This window comes from Tupaia chinensis, unplaced genomic scaffold (genome assembly GCF_000334495.1).
Source record: "Tupaia chinensis unplaced genomic scaffold, TupChi_1.0 Scaffold000182_1, whole genome shotgun sequence".
In the NCBI taxonomy this organism is placed as follows: Eukaryota; Metazoa; Chordata; class Mammalia; order Scandentia; family Tupaiidae; genus Tupaia; species Tupaia belangeri.
Genome location: NW_006159657.1, coordinates 197,863 through 223,285, shown reverse-complemented (window position 1 = coordinate 223,285; position 25,423 = coordinate 197,863). Strand labels below are relative to the sequence as shown.

Genomic DNA, 25,423 nt, shown 5'->3' with positions numbered 1-25,423 from the left:
GCCGCCTCCGCGCCCGCCGTCGACGCCTCTGCGGCTGCTGGTCCCCGCCCTCCCCCGCCCACATGCTGACTGGAGAAGCACCGCCCACTCGGGCCCGGCTCCCCTGCCCCGTTGGGGTGCGCCCACTCCAAGCGTCCCCATTGGTCCTACCGGCCAGGTTCCGCGTGCCGGCCTTTGAACACAACGTTGTGATTGGTTCATCAGTCTGTCTGCCTGACGTAACCAATAGGCAGGGGGGAAGGGAGCGAATGTCAGGACCGAGGGAGAGGGCGAGGCGGGGGAGGAGCCGATGGTGGTTGCGTCCGAGCCAACCCCAGGGAGGGGGAAGGCAAGAAAGGTGGCGCGCATGCGCACCTGCCTGCTGCCCTCCAGACGCCAAGCGCTGAGCCGGTGTCACGTGACGCTGCCAGGCGACCGCACCCCGCGGGTGCTTTTCCTGTGCTTCCAGGCTTTTGTGGGGTGCGAAGGGGGAAACACCAAACCAGTCCTGGCGGCCGCGTGGGAACCCAGGGATGCGGTGGGTGACAGCAAGCTTACTCCAACTCTTTGGACTTCTAACAGAGAAGGGAAGTAGGGGCGGAGAATAAGCGCCCAATGTGCCCCAAGTTTGCAAAGCGCTTTCCCAGCTTGTTTCAGAGCCCGATTTCTTAGACGGGCAAATAGCATCAGAACTCAAAGAATAACTTCCACGTTGCGAGCCCTGCCAATGCTTATCTCTCGCCTGCTCGGTTGCGCGTACTCCCATCCCCTTCCCGTGAACTAGACCGCACCGGAAGAGAGGGTGCCCAGCTCTCGCAAACTGGGCAGCCCCCGCATCGGCCCCGAAGTGCACATTCCCGTGCCACGTGCGGCTGCTGCGTCACGCGCGGCCCCGGCCTCTCCAGGCCGGAACCCGCGTGGCTGCGTGGAGCTGGAAGCCCGGCTCCCCAGGGATAGCGCCGGCCGGCCATCCGAGCGCCCGGCGTGCGCAGTCGCTCTGGCGTCGCTGTGGGTGCGGCTGCGCGCTCGGCCCCGCTGGGGCCTCCCCGAATCAAGTCCTGAGGAGGCGGCGTGGCCCCCGGAGGTGACCGCACAGAGCCAGGCTTACCCGCCCATAGCGAGGGCCCAGGCATTGCAGAAGGCCTGCTTGGGCGCTGTCGCCCCGGCGTGCAAGCGTGCGTGCGCGGGCACCAAGCAGAGAAGTCTGACAGCACCGTGGCCTCCCCGCGGGGTCTGGCCCTGCCCGGTCTCACAGCCCTCTGGCTCACCCAGACTGCCCTTCCTCGTGTTTCTCTGGACGCTAAGGTCTCCTGCCTCTGGTTCTCTCTGGAAGTTTTTCCTCCTCAGTCCTCAAGGCTGGGCTCAAATGGCCTCAGCGCAGAGAGCCCTGGTCAGCTCAGCCCAGTTAGTGGCACCCACCACGCTCTTTTGTGGCCTGGTTATGTCTTCCTAGCGTCTACCACGGAAATGAGCCACTCGTGTTCACTCCTTATGTCTTCTCTCAGGGATCTTGTCCTGTTTGAACCCTAAAGAATAAGTAGGGTTTAGGAAGAAAGGAGAGATGGAGGCCATGGTGCAAAAACCCGAAAGCAAAAGAAGGCATACACAGGCAGGGTGGAGGGAGTGCTAGGGAACCCGAGTTCTCTGGAGCCGAGAGGGAGGCAGGGGCAGAGCAGCACCTTGTCTATTCAGCAGTAAAGGAGGAGGACCTATCTTGTACAGGACCTGCAGAAGCATAATTTATAGATTCTATAATGTGTTTTTTTTCCCCTAAAATGATTACTGTATTGGAAACCCTAAAATTTTCAATTACTTTTTTTTTTTTTTTGGAGAGGCTTTTGCTATAGGGCACAGGCGCTAGCCAGACAGACAGAGACAGGGAGACAGAAAGAGAGAAATCACCCCCTGGGGGGATGGCCACGCAGCAATCCCTTCTCCTTCATTCTCCTCTCGGGATCTTGGGCATGCACACACACTTGCCAGGCCTGAGCATCCACCAGGAGTGGGTGTGTGGCATCATTGTTTTAAGCAACCGGGCCCAGGACTTGAACCACAGTTGACTACATGGGAGTCCAGCGGCATAGTCTTTATGCCAACTGCTGGTCCCAATCTTCAATTACTTTTAGAGCAAAAAGGAAATTTTTTGTTTATTTGTTTTGGAGAGGTTTTTGCTATAGGGCGCATGCCCTCACCAGACAGACAGACAGAGAGAGACATAGAGACAGAAAGCGAGAAACCACCCCCCAGGAGGGATGGCCACGCCGCAATCCCTTCTCTTCCATTCTCCTCTCGGGATCCTGGGCACGAACGCACGCACATGCGCCCGGTGTGAGTTTTAAGCCACCGGGTCCAGGACTCGAACCACGGTTGACTATGTGGGAGTCCAGCGACATAGCCATTACGCTAATTGCTGGTCCCGAAAAGGAAATTTAATCTGAGTGCATTTTAATGTTTTCTGTGGTAAATCTGATTTTTCTGGGTCCTACTAAGGTCTTAATCTCTCCCTTTCTCTCTCTCTCTCTCTCACTCAGGCAATGACCCTGGAAACCAGTCCACTCCCAAAAGGTGATACCTCTTTCTTTTAATTTGCTATAGGAGGGAAGTCTCTCCCTGGAGGGAGAGAAACAGAAAGTGACAAAACGCCAGTCCCCACCCCCAGTGGAAGATGACCACACCACAATCTCTTTTCCATTCTCCTCTCAGGATTCTGGGCACACGTGCACAAGTGCCTAACATGTTTTGCGAGCTGCTGGGGACTTAAACCATGCAGTTGGTCATGTGGGATCCAGCTGCTTCAATCATCATGCCACCCGGCAGGCCTGGTGATGTTTTTATTATTATTTTTTTTAATCCTGAACTGCCTTTAGTAAAATCTAAACAATGATACCACACATCCACTCCTGGTGGATACCCACAGCCTTCCTGCAAAAACTGAAAAGCAGCATAAAGCACACACCAGATACTGGAGAACATGCAGTCATATTTGTGAGGGGATAAAAGGACGGATCAGTGGTGGGAATTAGAGAGGACTTCCTGGAAGACGAAACACTTCAATTACACCTTGAAACACAGACAGAAAGGCCAGGCCCCTAAGAGTTGAGGAATGTGGAGATTTAAAGGCATAGAAATGGAAAAGGTTTAAGGAACCAGAGTAGTTTGACTTGCGCTATATTTTCTTTCTTTCTGGTGACAACACAGTACCTTGTACAGTGGCTTTCTAAATAATTGCTCAAGCATTTCCTGAGTGACCTTAGGGAAGTCTTGCAAACTATAAAGTGAAAAGTAGAAGCCATCCTATCTACTTCATTACAGATCTTCCCGATTCCATTCCCAAAAAATAACTAGGACCTTTAGGAACTGCATCACTGATCCCGCTGTTAGCATGGTGATAAAGACAGCTGGATTCCACATGGCTGACTTTGCCATTCAAGTCTCAACTTGGCAACTTGAAAAACACACAGAGGAAGTGTGTATACATGCCCAGAATCTTAAGGCATGAAGGGATTGCAGGGCGGTCATCACCCAGGGGATGATTTCTTACTTTTTCTCTCACTCTCTGTCTCTCTCCAGTGAGCACATATGCCCCATTTCTTTTTAAAGGGCCAACCTGTGGCATGGTGGTTAAAGTGGCTGGATCCTACATTGTTAGGTATGTAGTTTGAGTCTCTTTTTTTTAAGAATTATTTTATTTAACTTTTTATTTTCTTTATTTTAATTTGACCAGAGAGTGACAGAGTGAGAGAGAGAGGGGGAGGGAAAGTGAGAAAGCAAGCCGCCAGGTCCGGGACTCAAACTGCGGTCAGCCATGTGGGAGTCCAGCACCCTTAACCACCACACCACCTGCCGGCCCCTGTAGTTTGAGTCTTGGACTCAGTAGCTTGAGAAATACTAGACACATGTGTGTCATGCCCAAAATCCCAAAAGGAGGGAGAAATGAATACAGGATTACAGCATGACCATTCCCCATGGAAGATGCTTTCTCTGTCTCTGTCACATGGCCTGTCTGTCAAAAATTCTTTTAAGGGACCAGCAGTTAGCGTAATGGCTATGTCACTGGACTCCCATGTAGTTGACCGCGGTTCGCGTCCTGGACCCGGTGGCTTAAAACTCACGCCAGACGCGTGTGCGTGCGTGCCCAAGATCCCAAGAGGAGAATGGAGGAGAAGGGATTGCAGCGTGGCCATCCTCCCTGGGGGGTGATTTCTCACTTTCTGTCTCTCTGTCTCTCTCTGTCTGTCTGGTGAGTGCACGCGCCCTATAAGCAAAAACCTCTCAGAAAAAAAAAAGAATACCCCTCAGGGAATTAAAAACTCACATGCGTATGTCATATGTGTGTGAATTCATGGATGTCCACCTTTAAGGAAAAAAGGGGATCGTTTTATGTGTACTAGTCTACATACCTTTTTCCCTTAATATAATTTGGACATAAAGACTTATTGTAAAAAAATTTTTGCAAGTACTTTATTGTATGGATTATAGAACTTTTTCATTTTTGGTTTTTAGATTTTTGCCATAGAATGCATGTGCTCATGGTAGAGAGACAGAGAGAGAAAGTGAGAAATCACCCCTCAGGGAATAGCCACACCCCGATTCCTTCTTCTCCATTTTCCTCTGGAGATTTTGAGCATGGGAGCACAAATGCCCAGCATGATTTTCAAGCCACTGGGTCCAGGACTTAAACTGTGGTTGGCCACATGGAAGCCTAGCACCTTAACTGCCATGCTGGCCCATGTTTGCTCCCCTCTTGATACAGTTTTCAATTGTAACTAGTCTGGCTATTATAAACATTGCTGTAATGCAGGGCATCCCCAACCCTTGGGAGGATGGGTCCATTAGGAACCTAGCCACACAGCAGGAGGTGAGTAGCTGATGATGGAAGCTTCTTCTCCCCCTTACTCTTTTAGCCCCTGAGCTCCACCTCCTGTCAGACCTGCAGCAGCACTAGATTACCATAGAAGCCCCCAGGGACCGCCTAGTTGCAGGATAACAAATTCAGGGCTCCGTGATTCTACATTATGGTGAGTTCTGCAATTATTTCATTATATGTTACAATGTAGTACTAATAGAAATAAAGTGCATAATAAATGTAATGTACTTGAATCATCCTGAAACCATCCCCCACCCCAGTTGGAGGAAAAATTGTCTTCCATGAAACTGATTCCTAGTGCCAAAAAGGTGGGGGACCCCTGTTGTAATGAGCATCTTTGCATGTACCATAGACCTGTGTGTGCAAATATATAAACTCAGAAAAAGGTTGGGGGGTTAAAAGGTATGTGAATTAAATATTTTATAAGATTCTTCAAAAATGCTCTTTAGACAGGTAGAGCAATTGACACTGCTCCCAATAGTAAAGAGTATGCGGTTTCTCCATAGTCTTGTCAATAATAAGTATTATTAAAAAAAAGTTTTGCTCTTTTTATTTTTATTTTTTTGGGGTAGAATTGCCATTTTTTTTTTCAATGTATTTATTTGCATTCATTCACTGTACATCATTACAGTGCTCTTCTTTTTTAAAGTGTATTTCATTCTTTCTTCCATGAGCATGAGACAGAGAGAAATAGGCACCCCTGACATGGTCTTCCTTGCTACAGTCCATTTCTAGTCTCGGCTAGCCTGAATCACAAGCATATCATGCATGCCCAGGATATACAGGGAAGCCTCAGAACACAAACCCCGAGCCTTTCCCATGTGGGTCCAGTTGCATTACCACTGCACCTCTGCCTGGCCTGCCTTTCTCTCTCTGTTGGTTAAAAAAGAGTATCTCCTTTTGGTTGTATTTTTTTTTAAGAATTATTTAATTTTACTTACTATTGGGACCAGCAGTTAGCGTAATGGCTATTTTGCTGAATTCCCATGTAGTCAACTGCAGTTTGAGTCTTGGACCCGATGGCTTAAATTCACACCAGGCCCGTGTGTGTGCGTGCCCAAGGTCCCGAGAGGAGAATAGAGAAGGGATTGTGGCATGACCATCCCCCCTGGGGGTGAGAACACTTTCCGTCTCTCTCTGTCTCTCTGGCAAGTGCACACACCCTGTAGCAAAAACCTCTCCAAAAAATTATTTATTATTATTATTATTATTTTAATTTGCTATAGGGCAAGTACACTCACCAGAGAGAAACAGAGCAAGAGATAAATTGAGAAAGCAAGCCACCAGGTCCAGGACTTGAACTGCAGTTGGCCATGTGGGAGTTCAGCACCTTAACCGCTATGCCACCTGCTGGCCTGTTGGCTGTATTTTAATTAGTTCAGTTTTCCATTTCCTTGCTAGTTTTTGTTTGTTTGTTTATGTTTTTCTAGATTTTTCTTGCCTTGAAATAATTGTGTATCTGTGTGTGTGTGTGTGTGTGTAATTTACCAGAGGTTGTATATGCTTGCCAGAGAGACACAGAGAGAAGGAAAGGAAGAAAAGAAGGAGAAATGAAGGGATTGCAGCATGATCATTGCCCATGGAGGGAGGATGTGACCATACCCTCCACTGGGCTTGAGTATTCAAACCAGAGTCACCAACCATATTGAGATTGGGCTTCTCTTGAGCAGTGCATTACCGCAGCACCACAGAGCTGGCCCAGTGCTTTGTTCCTTTTTATGTCTGAATAATATTCCAAATATTTCGTTATATAGATATACCACAATTCCTTTTTTTTTTTTTTTTGGAGAGGTTTTCACTATAGGGCGCGTGCGCTTGCCAGACAGACAGAGAGAGACATAGAGACAAAAAGCGAGAAATCACCCCCCAGAGGGGATAGTCACGCCACAATCCCTTCTCCTACATTCTCCTCTCGGGATTTTGGGCACGCACGCACACGCACCTGGCGTGAGCTTTAAGCCACCGGATCTGGGACGCGAACCGCAGTTGACTAGGTGGAGGTCCAGCGACATAGCCATTATGCTAACTGCTGGTTCCCCCACAATTCCTTTTTTTAATAACTATTTTATTGGGGCAGGCAGGTGGCTTGGTGGTTAAGGGTGCTGGACTCCCATATGGCTGACTATGGTTCGAGACCTGAACCTGGCAGCTTGCTCTTTCTCTCTCTCTCTCTCTCTCTATCCCTCTCTGGTCAAATTGAAATAAATAAATGAATGAATAAATAAAGTTAAATAAAATAATTTTTTAAAATAATTTTTTTATTGAAATTATTATTATTATTATTTTCATTTTGACCAGAGAAAGAGAGAGAGAGGAAAAGTGTGAAAGCAATCCACCAGGCCCAGGACTCAAACCATCGTCAGCCATATGGGAGTCCAGCACATTTAACCACCACTCCACCTCCTGGCCCTGGCCACAATTTCTTTATCCAATCATTAGTTGATGGATCTTCAGGTTATTTCCACTTTTTGACTATCATGAATAATGCTATTATAAACATTCATGTACAAGATTTATGTAGACATATGTTTCCATTTCTCTTGGCTGTATACTTAGGAATGGAATTTCTGTGTCATGTAGCAACTCTGTATATAATTTTTTTTTTTTTTGGAGAGGTTTTCGCTATAGGGCGGGTGCACTCGCCAGACAGAGAGAGACAGAGAGACAGAAAGCGAGAAATCACCCCCCAGAGGGGATGGTCACACCACAATCCCTTCTCCTCCATTCTCCTCTCGGGATCTTGGGCACGCACACACACGCGCCCGGCGTGAGTTTTAAGCCACCGGGTCCGGGACACGAACCGCGGTCGACTACGTGGGAATCCAGCGACATTAGCCATTACGCTAACTGCTAGTTCCCCCTGTATATAATTTTTTAAGAAACTTCCAAACTGCCAAAGTAGCTGCACCATTTTACATTTCCACTGGCAGTGCATAAGGGTTCCAAATTCTCTATCTCCTTGCCAATATTTGTTATCTGTATTTTTTGTTATAGCCATTCTAGTGGGTGTGAAGTGTTATCTCATTGTGGTTTTGATTTGTGTTTCCTTAACAGTTAATAATACTTATTTTCATATGTTTTTGTTTTTCTTTTTTAGAGAAATATCTACTCAAGTCCTTTGCCTTTTTTTTTTTTTTTAGAGGTTTTTTTACAGGGTGCTATACTCTCCAGAAAGACAGAGAGAGATAGAGAGACAGAAAGTGAGAAATCACCCCCTGGGGGGGATGGCCACACCACAATCTCTTCTCCTTTATTCCCCTCTTAGGACCTTGGGCACGCATGCACACGCGCCTGGCGTGAGTTTAAGCTACCAGGTCCAGGACTTGAACTGCGATCAACTACATGGGAGTGCAGCAGCATAGCCATTACACCAACTCCTGGTCCCTGTCCATTTTTTAATTGAGTTATTTTTTATTTTTGTCTTTTTTTTTTTTTTTTTTAATTTGCAGAGGGTGCATGTATTCCCCAGAGAGACAGAGAAAGAAAGGTAGTGTGAGAAAGTACCCTTCCCCACGGGGAATGACCATCCTGCAATTCCTTCTCCCCCATTGCTCCCTCCTGTCAGAATTTTAGCTATACACACACAAACACACACACACACACACACACACTCCTCAAGTCTCTTTCTGAAACTCAGATTATACAGTCGGCCGTGTGAGATCCAACTGCCTTAACTACCATGCCATGGGCTGGTCTTGCTTTTTTTTTTCTTTTTTCTTTTTTTTGGAGAGATTTTCACTGTAGGGCGCATGCGCTCGCCAGACAGACAGAGAGAGACATAGAGACAGAAAGCGAGAAATCACCCCCCAGGGGGGATGGTCATGCCGCAATCCCTTCTCCTCCATTCTCCTCTCGGGATCTTGGGCATGCACGCACACGCACCCGTCGTGAGTTTTAAGCCACCAGGTCCAGGACACGAACCACGGTCGACTACGTGGGAGTCCAGCGACATAGCCATTATGCTAACTGCTGGTTCCCAGCTTTTTTTTTTTCTTTTTTTGTCTTATTATGAGTTGTCAAAGTTTCTTATTTATTCTAGATACTAGTCTCCTATCAGATATATATGATTCACAAGTATTTTCTCCCGTTCTATAAGTTATCTTTTCACTTTATTGATGGTCCTTTGAAGCACACAGTTTTTTTTTTTTTTTTAAATCTTTTAGTGATTCACATCACATACTTGTTCTTAATATTGAGATAAAGGTGGGGCCAGCAAGTGGCATGGTGGTTAAGGGCGCTGGACTCCCACATGGCCGACCATGATTCGGTCTCAGACCTGGTGGCTTGCTTTCTCACTTCCTCTCTCTCTCTCTGTCTCTCTCTGATCAAACTGGAAAATAATAATGATAATAATAATAAATAAAGTTAAATAAAATAATTCTTCAAAAAATATTGAGATAAAGGTCACATAACATGGAATTAACCAGTTCACATACTTTTAAAAAACCAATTCTGTCCCAAAAATACAAATAACACTAAAAAGAAGTTTTAAAAGTTGAAATCTAAAACTGTTACAGTCTCAATATAAAATGATCATGATCATCATTTATTGAGTACTAGCTAAATATCATGCACAGAGCTAGGTAATCTACGTCAGGGGGTTTCCACTGAGGGCAAGTTTGCTCTCCTCCCCTACCCAGGGAACATTTAGTAATGAGTATCTAGAGACATTTTGGCTGTCCTAACTGGGGGTCGGGGTTGCTACTGGCTTCTAGTGGATAGAGGCCAGGGGCTGCTAAACATGCTACAATGCACATAACAGACCCACGGAGAAGACTCATCAGGCCCGACATAGCAGTAGTGCTGAGGTTGAGAAACGCCGATCTATGTGCATTATCTCATTATCTCACACCCTCCCAGTGACAGTCACCATCAGCTGGTCCATCTTACAGGTGAGAAGATTGAGGCTTAGGTTAAGTAATTCATGTAAAACCACACAGCTTCTAGGTGACCTAACTAGACACTCAAGCAGTGTCTGCCTAAAAAGCCAGGAAAGCAAAAGGGGAAGATAATGAGCTCCCTTGTCGAGGAACAAACCCAAACACTATCACTGAGATATTTCATACTCCTATAGTCAGTCCAGTCTTTCAGGAGAGTAATGTGACCTTTAGGTATAGACAACCTGAAGCTGAGCAGAATGTTTTTTTGTTTTTTTTTTTTTTCCCCTAGAAAACTACCCAAAAGACAGGTGAATGGGCTCCCAAATGACCAAAAAGTGGTTCTAGACTATGAAAATTACTCTCAGAGTTATATGAGACTTTCTTTTTCTAGTTTTAAATAATTATTTATTTATTTATTTTTTTAAAATTTGACATAGAGTGAAAAGGAAAGTGTGAAAGCAAGCTGCCAGGTCCAGGACTCAAACCATGGTCAGCCATGTGGGAGTCCAGCACCTTAACCACCATAACCATCATACCACCTGCCAGCCCTGTGACTTCTTCTTCTTTTTTTTTTTTTTTAAGTTTTCACCATAGGGTGCATGCACTCACCGAAGGGAGAAAGGGAAAGGAAAAGTGAAAAATCACCCTCCCAGGGAGGATGGCCATGCTACAGTTCTTTCTCTTTCATTTTCCTCTCAGGATTTTTTTGGGCACACATGCCTAGTGTGATTTTCAAGCCACTGAGTACAGGACTCTAGCCGCATTCAACCATGTAGGAATCCAGAGCCTTCACTCCCACACCACCTGCTAGCCCCAGGTTTGCATGTGATTTTTAAGGAATGCAAGGAATCATCACAATGTTCAAAGAAAACACAAATTATGAAAAACCTATTCATGGATTCCAAAATATTTTTTGAACGAAAATAAACATACTTTAATTCTATTTTTCCACAAACAACTTGAATTCCTTTTATACAGGTCCTAGGTACCTCAATCTTATTATATAGAATATAACACCCAGGTGTAGGGCCCTGGGAACTATATTTACAAAAGTCCTCTGGTTTTGTTAAGTGCAATATTTATGTAATTAACCCATCTCAAGTATTTTCAGATATAGCAGAATCAAGAGTGATTTTTTTTTTTTCTAGCCAGAATCATCCTCTGGATTATTTTAAACACAAGTGAGAAGCTTCAAGAATATCTTTCTCGGGAACCAGCAGTTAGCGTAATGGCTATGTCGCTGGACTCCCACGTAGTCAGTCAACCGTGGTTCACGTCCGGGACCCGGTGGCTTAAAACTCAAGCCGGGCACATGTGCATGCGTGCCCAAGATCCTGAGAGGAGAACGGAGGAGAAGGGATTGCGGTGTGACCATCCCCCCTGGGGGGTGATTTCTCGCTTTCTGTCTCTATGCCTGTCTCTGTCTGTCTGGCGAGCGCACGCGCCCTATAACGAAAAATCTCTCCAAAAAAAAAAAAAGAATATCTTTCTCCATTTATTTCCCCCCAGATAATATTTAGCAATGTCAAGTGTTAGTTACCCCTTTACCAATTTCTGTGTAACAAATACTTCCAATACAAGTGGTACAAAAAAACAATAAACAAGAAAAAAGGAGTGGAGCCAGCAGGTGGCATGGTGGTTAAGGCGTTGGACTCTCACATGGCCAACCAAAGTTCAAGTCCAAGACCTAGTGGTTTGCTTTCTCACTTTCTCTCTATCTGGTCAAATTTAAAAATAACTATATTAGGAGCCAGCAGATGGTATAGCGGTTACATTGCTGGACTCCCACATGGTTTGAGTGCTGGACCCAGTGGCTTAAAACTCATGCTGGGCACATGTCCATGCATACCCAAGATCCCAGGAAGTAAATGAGGAAGAGATTACAGCATGGCCATTCCACTAAGGGGAGATTTTTCACTTTCTCTCTCACTGTCTCTGTCTTTCTCTCCTGCAAGTACATGTGCCCTAAGGCAAAAACCTCTATAAAATATAGTGATAAATAAAATAATTATTTTTTAAAAAAGAATTTAAAAGCAGCTTAGCTAAGCAGTTCCAGCACAGGGGTCTCTCATAAGGTTACAGTCAAAATGTTGACCCAGTGTGCCATTTTCTGAAGGCTTTCCTGGGGTATCCTTATGGTCTGTAAATGATGCTGTTGGTGAGAGGCCTCAAGCTCTCCACAGGCTGAGCAAGTGACATCAAGGCATGGTAACTGGCCTCTTCCAGGTGAGCGAGATGAGAGAGAAAAACATCATACATATGCCAGCTCCATGACCTAGCAGTTAAAGAAGCTGGATCCTACATGACTAACTGGCTTGAATCCTGGTTCTAGTGGCTTAAAAAACATGTTGGGCACGTGTGCATGTGCACGTGCCCAAAATCTGGACAGGTGAGAGAAATGGAAGAGAAGGGATTGCAACATGACCACACCCCATGGAGGTTGCTTTCTCCCCCCTCCCCTGTCTCTCTGGTGAGCCCATGTGCCTTCTGGCAAAAAAAAAAAAAGAAAAGAAAAAGGAGGAGGAGGAGAAGAAGCCATGCAGCATCACATCTGCCTCGTTCCATTTCCAGAAGCAAGATACGGAGTTCAGCCCACCCAGGGGAGGGAAATTAGGCCCCACCCTTTGAAGGGAGGCATGTCAGAGACATCGGGGGCTTTTTAAAAAAGTGTATTTCTTCCATAACAGGAACAGAGACAAGCTCCCAAAAAAAAGGTCTTTACACCTCAATCCATACCAATCTCAGCTGGCTTGGATCTTGGATACACATATGTAAGCCTGGTGTGCTCAGGGAGGTCCCAGGATGCAATCTCAGGATGTTTCCCATGTGGGTCCAGCTGTGTTACCACCGTGCCACCACCTGGCTCATATTTTTATAATCGTCATATCTCATGACCAGCAGATGCTGTAATGGTTACATTGCTGGACTCCCACATAGTCAACTATGGTTCAAGTCCCAGACTCAGGAGCTTAAAACATACCAGAAACATGTGTACATGCCCAAGATCCTGAGAGGAGAATGGAGGAGAAGAAATTGTGGCATGGCTGTCCTCCCAGAGGGGAGATTTATTGCTTTCTGTATCTCTGGAGGGAGCACACACCCAAGAGCAAAAAATCTCTCTTAAAAAAAAAAAGGGAACCAGCAGTTAGCATAATGGCTATGTCGCTGGATTCCCACGTAGTTGACCGCGGGTCGCATCCCGGACCCAGTGGCTTAGAACTCACACCAGGCACGTGTGCATGCGTGCCCAAGAGCCCAAGAGGAGAATGGAGGAGAAGGGATTGCGGTATGACCATCCTCCCGGGGGGTGATTTCTCGCTTTCTGTCTCTGTCTCTCTCTGTCTGTCTGGCGAGCGCACGCGCCCTATAGGGAAAACCTCTCAAAAAAAAAAAAAAAAAAGTAAAGGGACCAGCAGTTGGCATAATGGCTATGTTGCTGGACTTCCATGTAGTCAACCGCAGTTCAAATACCGGACTTAGGGGCTTAAACATGCCGGGTACATGTGCATGCGTGCCCAAGATCCCAAGAGGAGAATGGAGGAGAAGAGATTGTGGCATGGCCATCCCCCCCGGGGGCAGTGAATTCTCGCTTTCTATCTGTCTCTCTGTCTATCTGGTGAGTGCACGCACCCTATAGCAAAAACCTCTCCAAAAAATAAAAAATATATAATCACCATATCTTTCTTTTTTCCATTTGCCAGAAGGAGCATGGTCTCACCAGAGAGGGTGACACAAAGAGTGAGGGTGAGGGAGGAAGCAACCCCCCAAAGAGGCATGGTCGCATTATAATCCCTTCTACACCTCTCCACCCATCTGGATTTGGGGCACGCTTACACACATACGCTGCATGTTTTCCAATTCCTCAGGGCCTGGATTCCAACCATGCAGTTGGCTTTGCATATATGCATAATGAAGTTGGCTGGCTCCCTTCCCAATATCCATTCCATCATTATTTGCTAATAGTCTTGGCTAACAGAGCCTAAATTTTATCCAAGAAGGCAATGTACCAACTTAAAGACTACATTTCCCAGCCTCCCTTGCAGCTAAGTAAAGATGATGAAATAATATGAGGAAGTCACTGGGTGGGGCTTCCAGGAAAGCTGTTTAAAGGGAACTGACTTAGCTTGCCCTCTTGCTCTTACCACTTCCTTCTTCCTGCTACCTGGAACACAAACAAGATATCAGAGCTGCAGCAGCCATCTTTGATCATGAGGTAACCTCTAAGTAAGAAGTCATGTGCTAAGAATGGAGGAGGAGAAGAAAGGAAGTGTCTGATGAATTTGTGAACAGCCTCGGCCAACCTACCTCTAGACGTTTTTAGATTTGCTAGAAGGTGTATGCACTCACTGTAGAGAGACAGAGACAGAGAAAAGTTAGAAATCACCCCTCAAGGGGATGGCCACACCACAATCCCATCTCCTGGAATGTTGGACACAAGTGCACACATGCCTGGCCTGATTTTCAAGCCCCTGGGTCTGTACGGTGGCCATGTGGAATGCAGCTCCCTTAACTTCCAGGCCATCTTCTGCCCATAGGGTTTTTGTCTTTTGTTTTTTGTTTTTTTAGTAGAGAAAAATAGACCCCAAAATTTCTGTGCCAACTAAATATAAAGTTCATGAGAACTTGTAGATTGCTAAATGCGATTGTTAGCAATTTGGACAAATAAAGGTTGTGGTTTCATTTTGCTTTTGCTCAGCCATGCTGTGTTTATGCAGCTTTTCTCCATCACGGTAGTGCATTTCTTCCATGGCTGGCCTAGAACTGCAGCTGCAAGCTGCTGCTGGTTATCAGATAGTAAAGGGTAACAGCGCCATCACTCACCTAACTGCTCTCTGAGGGTCAGTCACAGGCCATTAAACGCATTATTGGAAAGACTGCCTGTGGCCTCTGAGTCTCACTCTGATGGCTGGTTCCAGATCCTAGACTGGAAATTGGCTTCAGCACTATGCTGCTGGGCAGGTCCTCAATCTATTTGTTTTTGGGTTTTTGTTTTTTTTTTTAACTTTTGTTTATTTAACTCTCCCATAAGAGAGAAACAGAAATGGAGAGACAGCGCTCCATCAGGGTCCTCACTCTGCAGTCCACTGTCATCCTCAACTAGATCATGAGTCCAAGGAGGTCCCAGGCCATGTATCCCATATGGACCCAGCCTCACCACTGCTGGGCCACTGCCTGGTCCCAGTTATCAGTATTGGGATGAATGAGGCATCTTCATTCTGAGTTACAGTGATGCTCCCATCCACCTCGAATGTTCCAGGAGGTCAGAGGCCACATCTTCCTATGTGGTTCCTCAGTGTAGCTCATCTGGAGTTTCCCTATCTGAGAGCAAGTGAGCTGGGGAGTTGGCCGTCATTGGTCTGGGTTGCTGGGGTGTTGGTAACTCCCTAGCATGTCCAGCTACCTCATGAGGAGGGCGAGCCCACTCCTGCAACCAGAGCAAGGCCTACCAGAGAGGGGATGCTCCTGCACCTGGGCTGGGCCAGGCCAAGCACATGTCAGGGACCGACAGGCTCCAGCAGGGTTGGCCACAGAAAGAGGGATCTGGTACATCTTTCCTAAGAACTGCTTGCCACCACCCTCACCCCAGAGTCAGCAGGCTGAGCTCCAGAAGCTGTGTTTTGGGGGAGGGTTGGCCACAGAAAGAGGGATCTGGTAGATCTTTCCTGAGAATTGCTTGCCACCACCCTCACCCCAGAGTCACCAGGCTGAGCTCCAGAAGCTGTGTTTTGGGGGTAACCATCAGCCCTTACAATTCTAGCTTTTTTACGAACTAGAAGAAAGTGTACCTTCCTCAGATTACTTTTTGATTTATCAGTATATTGATAATTCACATACCATAAAATTCACTTATTTATTTATATTTTTACCATACAGCATGTGTGCTTGCCAGAGGAGAGACAGAGACAGAGAAAGTGAGAAATAACTCCCCAGGGGCTATGGCCACACTACAATCCCTTCTTGTGCATTTCTGCTTGAGAGATTTTGGGCATGCACACACATTTTGCCTGCATGTTTTTCAATCCATGGGTCATAGGACTTGAACTGCATAGTCAAATTTATGATGAGTGAACTTTATGTATCATGAAGAGAAATGTATTTAGTTGACACAGAAACTTGACTGAGGTTTATTTTTCTCTATCTAAGGGAAAAAAAAATCTACAGCCAGCAGATTGGGCCCCAAGCCTTCAAATGTTTGTATGCATTATCTTCTCACTCCCCCCAAAATTAATGTAAAATCACATCAGCTGATTCTTTCAGTCAGGAATCTGGATTAAGACTAGAAGTCGGGAACCAAGTTTAATACCTGGTCTTTCCTTGGAAGATACAAACCAGCCCAGCAGCCACCTCCTCAAATTCACTTTTTATTAAGCAGAAGCTTAATGGCTCCTTTTTTTCTTTTCTTTTTAAAAAATTATTTACTTAATTTTTTATCTATCATTTTTGTTTTTGTAATCTGCTACAGAGCATGCACACTCACCAGAGAGAGAAAGAGAAAATGAGAAAGCAAGCCTCCAGGCCTCAGACTCGATCCGTGGTGGCCATGTGAGAGATGAGCACCTTAGCCACTACGCCATCTGCCGACCCAGTGGTATCTAATATATGCACAACCCCCCTGCTTTACCATTAGCATTTAGCAGTTTTCTTTACAGTCTTTCTGTTCACACAGTTATTTCCAGTGATGTGCTGGCCCCGGCTCCCGTGGGCTTGGACAGGTAGTTGTGCACGTCTACAACCAACTCCTCCTTCAGTCAGTGACATCATGAGCCAACCTGAAGTCAGCCATGGTGGCTGACCCCAGAAGTCGGCAAATGCCACAAATCAAGGATTCTCATTTTAGAGAGCCCAGTTAAACATTTACCAGCACACTGCTGTCTTGTTTTGTGTCATAGGGCACATGCAACACAGAGAGAGAAAGAGAGAACACCCCCCCTAATAGGGCCTGATCATGCTGCAATCATCTTTTCTCCAATTCACTATCCTATCAGGACCCTGGGTATGTGTGCAGGTGCCTGGCATGTTTTTCTGAGATGCTAGGCTGGAACTGGAACCCCGGTTGGCTATATGGGATCTGGCTTTCTCAGTGTTGAACTTGAATGCCATGCTATAGGGCCAGCCCTCTACTGATTTTACTTACAAGACATTGGGTTTACCCACTCACATGTCCACCAACCCTTTAATGCTCCCCACAGAATACCAGGAGCTTTGTCCTAGGATATGGAGACATGATCCATAAGTAAACATGTAAACAAATGAGATAATTGCAGGTCGAGATAGAGTACAAAGAAAATGGAATTAAACAGGTAATATGTGAGCATATTTCTTTTAGCCTTTCCTCCTCCTCCCACCCCCATCATATCATGAACGTTTTCTCAAGTTTTAGAAAGGTCTTAAGGAGTACTTTCCTTTGCCTTTTCCTCTTCTTTGCCTTTGCCTTTTTCTTTTTCATTTTTCCTTTTTTCTTTTCTTTTTCTTTTAATTGCCAGAGGGCATGTGCGCTCAACAGAGAGAAAGAGAGACAAAGAGAGGAAGCACCCTCCAGTGGGATGTGGTCGCACTTCAATCCCTTCCCCTCCATTCCTCCTTCCTGGTGGGATTTTGGACATGCATGGCCACACACATGCCTAGCATCTTTTTCAAGCTGCCTGGGCTGGGATTTGAACCATGGTCAACCATGCGGAACCTGGTTCCCAATGCACAGTGCTTAACTAATGCCTATGGGGCTGACCCAGGAACATTTTTCTTAATGGTACATATTTGTCTCTTGTGGGAATGTTCTAATTTATTTAAGCATTCCCTTATAGTTCAGGGTCTCTCAACCTTGGCACTGCAGTGGTCTCCTTTAATCCATGATTTTGTTTTCCAGGCTTCAGTTATCCACAGATGACTATAGTCTAAAAATAGGTGAATACACAACAGTACAATAAGCTTTTTTGAGAGAAAAAGAGAAAGACCACATTCACTCAACTTTTATTACAGTATATTATTAAAATACTCAAATTTTATTAGTTATTGTTAATTGTATATTGTGTCTAATTTATAAATTGAACTTTATCAGGTATGTATGTATAGAAAAATATATAGTATATAACAGATGATACCCAACTTACACTGGTTTGACTCAAGATGTTTTTATTTTTTTACTTTTTTTTTTTTTTTCGCTGTAGGACGCGTGCGCTCGCCAGACAGACAGAGAGAGACATAGAGACAGAAAGCGAGAAATCACCCCCCAGGGGGTATGGTCATGCCGCAATCCCTTCTCCTCCATTCTCCCCTCGGGATCTTGGGCACGCACGCACACGCACCTGGCGTGAGTTTTAAGCCACCGGGTCCTGGACGCGAACCGCGGTCGACTACGTGGGAGTCCAGCGACATAGCCATTACACTAACTGCTGGTTCCCTCAAGATGTTTTTAATGACCATGCAAAGGTGGTATATATTCAATAGAAATTGTACTTTAAGGGACCAGCAGATGGTGTAATGGTTATGTCACTGGACTCCCACATAGTCAACCATGGTTTGAGATCCCAGACCCAGTGGCTTAAACCTTACACAAGGCACATGTACATACGTGCCCAAGATCCCTAAAGGAGAATAGAGGAGAAGGGATTGCAGTATGGCCATCCTCCCAGGAGGTGATTTCTCACTTTCTGTCTTTCTGTATCTCTCTGTCTCTCTGGCGAGTGCATGCATGTTATAGCAAAAATTCCTCTAAAAAAAAAAAAAGAGGGATCAGCAGTTAGCATAACAGCAGTGTGGCTGAACTCCCATGTAGTCAACCACAGTTCAAGTCCTGGACCCAGTGGCTTAAACTCACACCGGGCGCATGTGCGTGCGTGCCCAAGATCCCAAGAGGAGAATGGAGGAGAAGGGATTGCAGTGTGGTCATCCCCCCTGGGGGGTGATTTCTCGCTTTCTGTCTCTCTTTGGTGAGCACATGCACCCTATAGCCAAAACCTCTCCAAAAAAAAAAAAAGAAAGAAAGAAATTGAACTTCAAGCACAACAGTCTGCTTTTCACATTCAGTACAGTATTCAATAAATTATAGAAAGTGTTCAACATTATCATAAATTAGGTCTGTATCATATTTTAAAGAATTGGTTTTTTTTTTAAATTATTATTTTCTAATTTGAGCAGAAAGAGAAAGGGAAAATGAGAAGGCAAGCCACGTTTTTTTTTAATTATTATTTTCTAGTTTGAGCAGAGAGAGAAAGGGAAAATGAGAAGGCAAGCCACCAGGTCCAGGACTCAAACTGTGGTCAGCCATATGGGAGTCCAGTGCCTCAACTACCATGCTACCTGCTGACCATCTATTATTATTATTGTTATTATTATTATTTTGGAGAGGTTTTTGCTATAGGGTGCGTGTGCTCACCAGAAAGACAGAGAGAGACAGAAAGACAGAAAGTGAGAAATCACCCCAGGAGGAATGGCCACACCGCAATCCCTTCTCCTCCATTCTCCTCTCAGGATCTTGGGGACACATGCACATGTGCCCAGGATATTATTATTATTTTTAAATTTGCTATAGGGCACACGTACTCACCAGATAGAGACAGAAAGAGAGAGAGGGAAAGTGAGAAAGCACCCCCCGAGAGAAGTCCCTTCTCTTCCATTCTCCTGTCAAGATTTTGGGTTCATATACACACATGCCAATGTGTTTTTCAGTTACTTCCCTCCATTTCTCTATCCTGTCAGGATTTGGGGCAGGCACACACATGCACCCAGTGTGTTTTACAAGCTGCCAGGGTCCAGAATTCAAACCACAGTTGGCCACATAGGATCCAGCCACATAGAATCGGGTTCCCTTGACCACTAGGCCACAGGGCTGGTCCATGCATACGTGAGTCTAAATTGACAAATATCAGGTTCCAATAGGAAGCAGTTCTCAGCGTGTAGACCCTGGACTAACGGCATCAGCACCACCGGGAACGTGTTAGAAGTGACAATTCCCAGGCACCTCTCCAGGGTGGGACCAGGCAGTCTGTGTTTAACGTGCCCTCCAGGGGACTCTGACGCTTCAGCTTAACAAGCACTGCATGAAGGGGCTGGGGAAGGAAATCTGAGAGCTCCAGGTCGTGTCTGAGCTGGTAGGGCCTGCAACGTGAGGTTGTGGTTGCATCATAACAATGTTCCCCACTGGCTAATCCATGGCGGTGTCTGTGGCGGCGGTGATTAGTGCAAATTAGCTGAGTTCAGGTGTGCTTTTGACTTAAGCACCACCTTTCAGCTCAGGATTACCAAACATCACTTATTTTTACCCCAGGGAGGCTCCAGGGCCAGAGAGAAAGTTAAGAATAGAAAGCAGACAGGTCACCAGACTGGGCTCTCACCACCATGTGGTTCAGTGCTGCATGTAAACCTTCGTCCTTTAAATAAACTTTTCAGAAACTGAAGGAACACAAGACGTAAGACCAAGGCGAGATGTAGATGTCACCCTGGTTACCATCTGTGGGGGGGACAGAGTATTTTATTTTGTATTATTATTACTTAAAAGAATTATTTTCTTTTTTCTTTTTGTTTTTGTTTTTTTTCTTGAGAGGTTTTTACTATAGGGCATATGCGATCACCAGAAAGACAGAGAGACAGAAAGTGAGAAGTCACCCCACCCCACCCCCTGGGAAGATGGCCACACCACAATCCCTTCTCTTCTCGGGATCTTGGGCACGCACACCCACGTGCCTGGTGTGAGTTTAAGCCACCAGGTCCAGAACTCGAACCACAGTTGGCTACATGGGAATCCAGTGACATAGACATTACACCAACTGCTGGCCCCAAAGAATTATTTTATTTTAATTTCATTTATTATTTTTCAGTTTGACCAGAGGCAGAGAGAGAGAGGGAAAGTGAGAAAGGAAGCCACAAGGTCCAGGACTCAAACTGCAATCGGCCATGTGCGAGTCCAGCACTCCAACCATCATGCCACCTGCTAGCCCAGTAATGTATCTGTCTTACACCCAACCAATACACTCTGTAACCTAGCTAATGTGCTTTATTTATTTACTTACTTATTTTTTAATTTGGCCAGAGAAGGACAGAGCAAGAGCAAGCGAGAGAGCAGGAAAGTGAGAATGCAAGCCGCCAGGTCTGGGTGGGATTCGAACCATACTCAGCCCCATAGTCAGCCATGTGGGAGTTCAGCACTCTTAAGCATCATGCCACCTGCCAGCCCCATATATTTATTATTTTTAAAAGTGTTTGCCACAGGTCGCATGTACTTACCAGAGAGATAGAGACAGTGAGGGAAAGTGGAAAATTACCACTGAGGGGATGGCTATGCAGCAGTCCCTTCTCCTCCATTGCCACAGGTTGCATGTACTTACCAGAGAGAGAGAGAGACAGTGAGGGAAAGTGGAAAATTACCACTGAGGGGATGGCTATGCAGCAGTCCCTTCTCCTCCATTCTCCTTCTGGGGTTTTGGGCACACGTGCATATGTGCCCAGTGTGATTTTCAAGCCACCAGGTCCGGGACTCGAACCACAGTTGACCACGTGGGAGTTCAGAGCCTTAACCATGATGCCACCTGCTGGGCCCTCTGGTCACCATCTTATACCTTGGGTGACCATGCATTCAGTTCAGAATTACAGGTTTGCAACTTCCTCGATGGGGTTTAGAATATGCTATCCCCAAATGTGGCACCTTGGCATTTGAGAAAAACACCTGAAGCTAGACAGTCTCTTTCACATTCCCTTTGCCTCTTCCTTGAAAGCAAGCCCTAGAGCCTAGAAAGGGTGTTCTGACCTTTCTCCTAGGCAGGTCATGAGATCCTCGTGTGACTGGTAACCCACCCACCCCATAACTGAAGAGAGCAACACATTCTCCTCTGAAGACACAGGGATCCTGTAAATTGGATCAGATAGGCCTCACTAAGCACCCCTAGTTCGATATCACAGATCATAGCCCCTTGGTCCATTCATACTTCTCCACAACTACCCACTCTTCTCCAGACCTAAACAGAAAAGTGTACGGGTTTCCCTGTTCCTTTAGGTCTTCATTTCCGAAGGCTCCTGCGTCACCTACAACTCACATCACATAGATGAGCCCAGGGGTGACACAAGCTGATAAGGAGCTGTGCCCCACCCGCAGGCCAGGAGTTCATGGGAGACCGAGGTCCGATATCTGGCTGACTGTGCAGGCCAGACCTTGTGCAGTGTGCCTGCAAGGCCCGCGATTCAGGGGGCTGGGGCAGCAGGATCATGAGCTAGAGGCTGGCCTGAGCCACACAGCAAGACCCTGTCCATGAAAGGAGCCAGGAGTGATGGCATGCACCTGCAGCCCCAGCTGGGAGCTGAGGCAGGAGAATTTCAACTCAGCCAAACCCTGTCTTTTCTTAAAAGCAATAGATTTGTTGGGGAACCAGCAGTTAGCGTAATGGCTATGTCGCTGGACTCCCACATAGTCGACCGCGGTTCGTGTCCCGGACCCGGTGGCTTAAAACTCACGCCGGGCGCGTGTGCGTGCGTGCCCAAGATCCCGAGAGGAGAATGGAGGAGAAGGGATTGCGGCATGACCATCCCCCCTGGGGGGTGATTTCTCGCTTTCTGTCTCTATGTCTCTCTCTGTCTGTCTGGCAAGCGCACGCGCCCTACAGTGAAAATCTCTCAAAAAAAAAAAAAAAAAAAGCAATAGATTTGTTAATCTGAATTTTATAGAGGGCCCTCAGCCACAAACCCCACAAGGGCTAAGAAAAGATGTCTTTCCATCCCTACATCTTCCCATGGCTGCTAAATGGACCGGAAGGAACCCTGGCCTAGCGGTTTGCTACCATGGCAGCACCGTGCCAGCCCTGGTGGCATTTGGAAGCAGAAGTGGTGTTGGAATGTCACAGTGACTGAGGGCCTCTGGGATCTGGTGGGCCAGTGGCAGCCTTGTCACACATTCTGTAGGGAGCTGGTGAAAATGGAAAATGCCACAATTACTTTGAAAATTAATCTGAGAGTTACATTAAAAATTCAACCCACACTTACTACACATTCCAGCCACTCCACCGCTAGGTGTTTACCACAGGAAAAAGAAGTGTACCCTGGTCTCCGTATACAAGTCTACACTCATACGTGGACATTCAGAAAGGCCCTATTTGGTTTTATGTCCTCTTCATCTGTGATAGAGCACACAGGCATGCATGTGAAAGTGAGACCCAGAGAAAAGGACGAGCACCCTCTGCAGGATCTGGTCATGCCGAGGTCCTCTTCCTCCAGGCCTTCAGCCCGTTGGATCTTGGGCACTGACTGCCGTGCCCAGCATTTTTCAGGCTGACCAGGCTGGGTATTCGAACCCTGGTCACCATGCAGAATCCAGCTTCTCTTGAGCAGTGCATTGACGAAGCCAGCGCTCAGCCCTATTTGTAGTTACTGAAAACTGGAAACAACCCATGGGCGTTTGCCCCTGAGCGGGTGAGCAGGTAAACAGTGGCAGGTCCCTATGATGGGCTTCTTACCACCAGCAATGAAAAGGAATGTACCAGCAGCCCATGGGACGACACGGAAGAACCTCAAAGTCACACCCTAGGTGAAAGAAGCCACATAGAAAAGGGTACAGGCTTTGTGACTCATCCTTTTTATATGAAATTACAGAAAATACAAACTAACCTACAGGCACTGAAATCCTGTTGACGTTTACCTGGAGTTGTGGAGGTGGGCAGGAGACACAAGGAGGGATTGTAAAGGGGATTCCATTTAAGCAGTTTGGGTGGTCACAATGTTAATGAACTCCTCACAGGGCAGCAGGCAGCTGGGAGCTGGCTTCTCTCAGCAGAGGAAGACAGCACAAGAGGGTGTCGAAGATGGAAGCCAACAATGGCGTTTGGAACCTCTCTCAGAAGTCACATCCTGGATCACTAAGGCAAGTCAGTAAAGCCCAGTCCCCACACAGGATGGGCAGCACACGAGGAAACAGATACCAAGAGGTGTGGATCTGTGGGGATCGCTCCGAGACCACCCACTGCAGGTACAGGCACCAACACACCTGAGCATGGGAAAGCAAGTGTGTGGAGCATACTCAGCTCTGCCCACATGAGGGCACAGGAACTGGCCTGGCAGAGCTGAACCACTTCGCAAAGACCTTTTCCTTCCTTCTTGAAAACACAGCATTATCGCTCTAATCCCAACAGTCCTGAAGCAACAGCTTCTTAGCACAGGAGAGGCATTGAAGTGAGGTGGGATGAACAATGCAAGAGGGGGAGCCGTGGGTCCTCCAACAGCCTGGGTTATTGTCTGGAAACATCAATATGTTGTACTCCTCAGGGGAGGTTATGTATAAACAAACAGCGGCAACAGGTTTGACCTGGCTAAGCACCACCAAAGTATATTTCCTGCTCAGGCAAACCCTGCTGGGGGTCCAGCAGCTCTCCAGGGCTGCTGTCCTCCAGGCCATGACATGGGGTGACTCAGGGATCCAGGCAGCTTGCAGCTCGTGATCCACCCTTTCAACATGAAGCTTCTCCTACATGAGAAGGGTAAAGCTTAGAAAATCTCACAGGGTTGGGACCAGCAGATGACGTAATGGCTATGTGTCTGGACTCCCATGTATTTGACCGTGGTTTGAGTCCTGGACCAGGTGGTTTAAACTCATGCTGGGCATGTCTGCGTGCGTGCCCAAGATCCCAAGAGGAGAATGGAGGAGAAGGGATTGTGACGTGGCCATCCTCCCGGGGGGTGATTTCTTGCTCTTTGTCTCTGTCTTTCTGGTGAGCGTACACGCCCTATAGCAAAAACCGCTCCAAAAAAAGAAAATCTCGCAGGGTCTTCTTGATGCCTCTAAAAGTAAGTGACACATTACTTCTGACCGTGTTTAATTGACTGAAACTAGTCATATGACCTGGCCTGCCCCTGAGGGCTCAGGAAGGTATGTCCATATACCCTCAATGAAAAGGAGAACTGGGACCGGAGAGAGTGAGTATCAGCACACAGGCGAGAAGGAGATGTGATGTAGTAACCCGATATTCAGGGCTACCATCTCTAAACACATGGAAACCTGGGGAGCCTGGCTGCCACAGAATTCAGAGTGACGTTTTCAGAGAACGCCTCTCCGCCAGCCATGCGCTGCCACGTGTTAAGTTTATGCTATAGGAGTCCCACTCCCATGAGGTCTTGCTTTCTGCGGTTTCAGAGAGCCACAACCAACCATGATCTGAAAACACTACATGAGAACATTCCAAAAATAAACCATTCACAAGTTCTAAATTGTGCAGCTCTGACTAGTGTAATGAAACTGCACCTCCTGCCCCATCCCCAGCCAGGACGGAAGTCATCCCTTGGTCCAGCGTACCCACCCTGTCTGTGCTACCCGCGTTAGCCACTTAGTAGCTGTCTCAGTTATCAGATTTTAAAAAGACATAGCATATAGAGGTTCCATACTACTCAAGGTGCCAGGCATCTCCTGGGGGTGGTTTTGAAACATCTCTCTCACAGAAAAGTACTGTAAGTTCTCTATGTTTTTAAGATTTTTAATTTTATTTATTTATTATTTTTTAATTTGCTAGAGGGCACATGAGCTCACCAGAGAAAGTGAGAAAGCAAGCCTCTAGGTCTGGGACTTGACCTGTAGTCGGCCACATGGGAGTCCAGGGCCTCAGCCATCCACACCACCTGCTGGCCCCAGTTCTCTGTGTGTGTGTGGTTTTTTTTTTAAAGAATTATTTATTTAATTTTACTTATTATTATTTGATTTGATCAGAGAGAGAGAGGAAGAGAGAGAGAG

The 25,423-nt window shown here is 46.4% G+C and overlaps 1 long non-coding RNA gene across 1 annotated transcript; it reads left to right on the top strand.

The window, feature by feature from the left end:
• Window positions 1-2,509: 2,509 nt before the first annotated feature.
• Window positions 2,510-23,989, top strand: LOC114007470 (uncharacterized). The gene is made up of 3 exons (XR_003549091.1): window positions 2,510-2,544; window positions 4,884-4,997; window positions 23,444-23,989. It is a non-coding gene; the product is annotated as an uncharacterized LOC114007470 (long non-coding RNA).
• The last annotated feature ends 1,434 nt before the right edge of the window (window positions 23,990-25,423 follow it).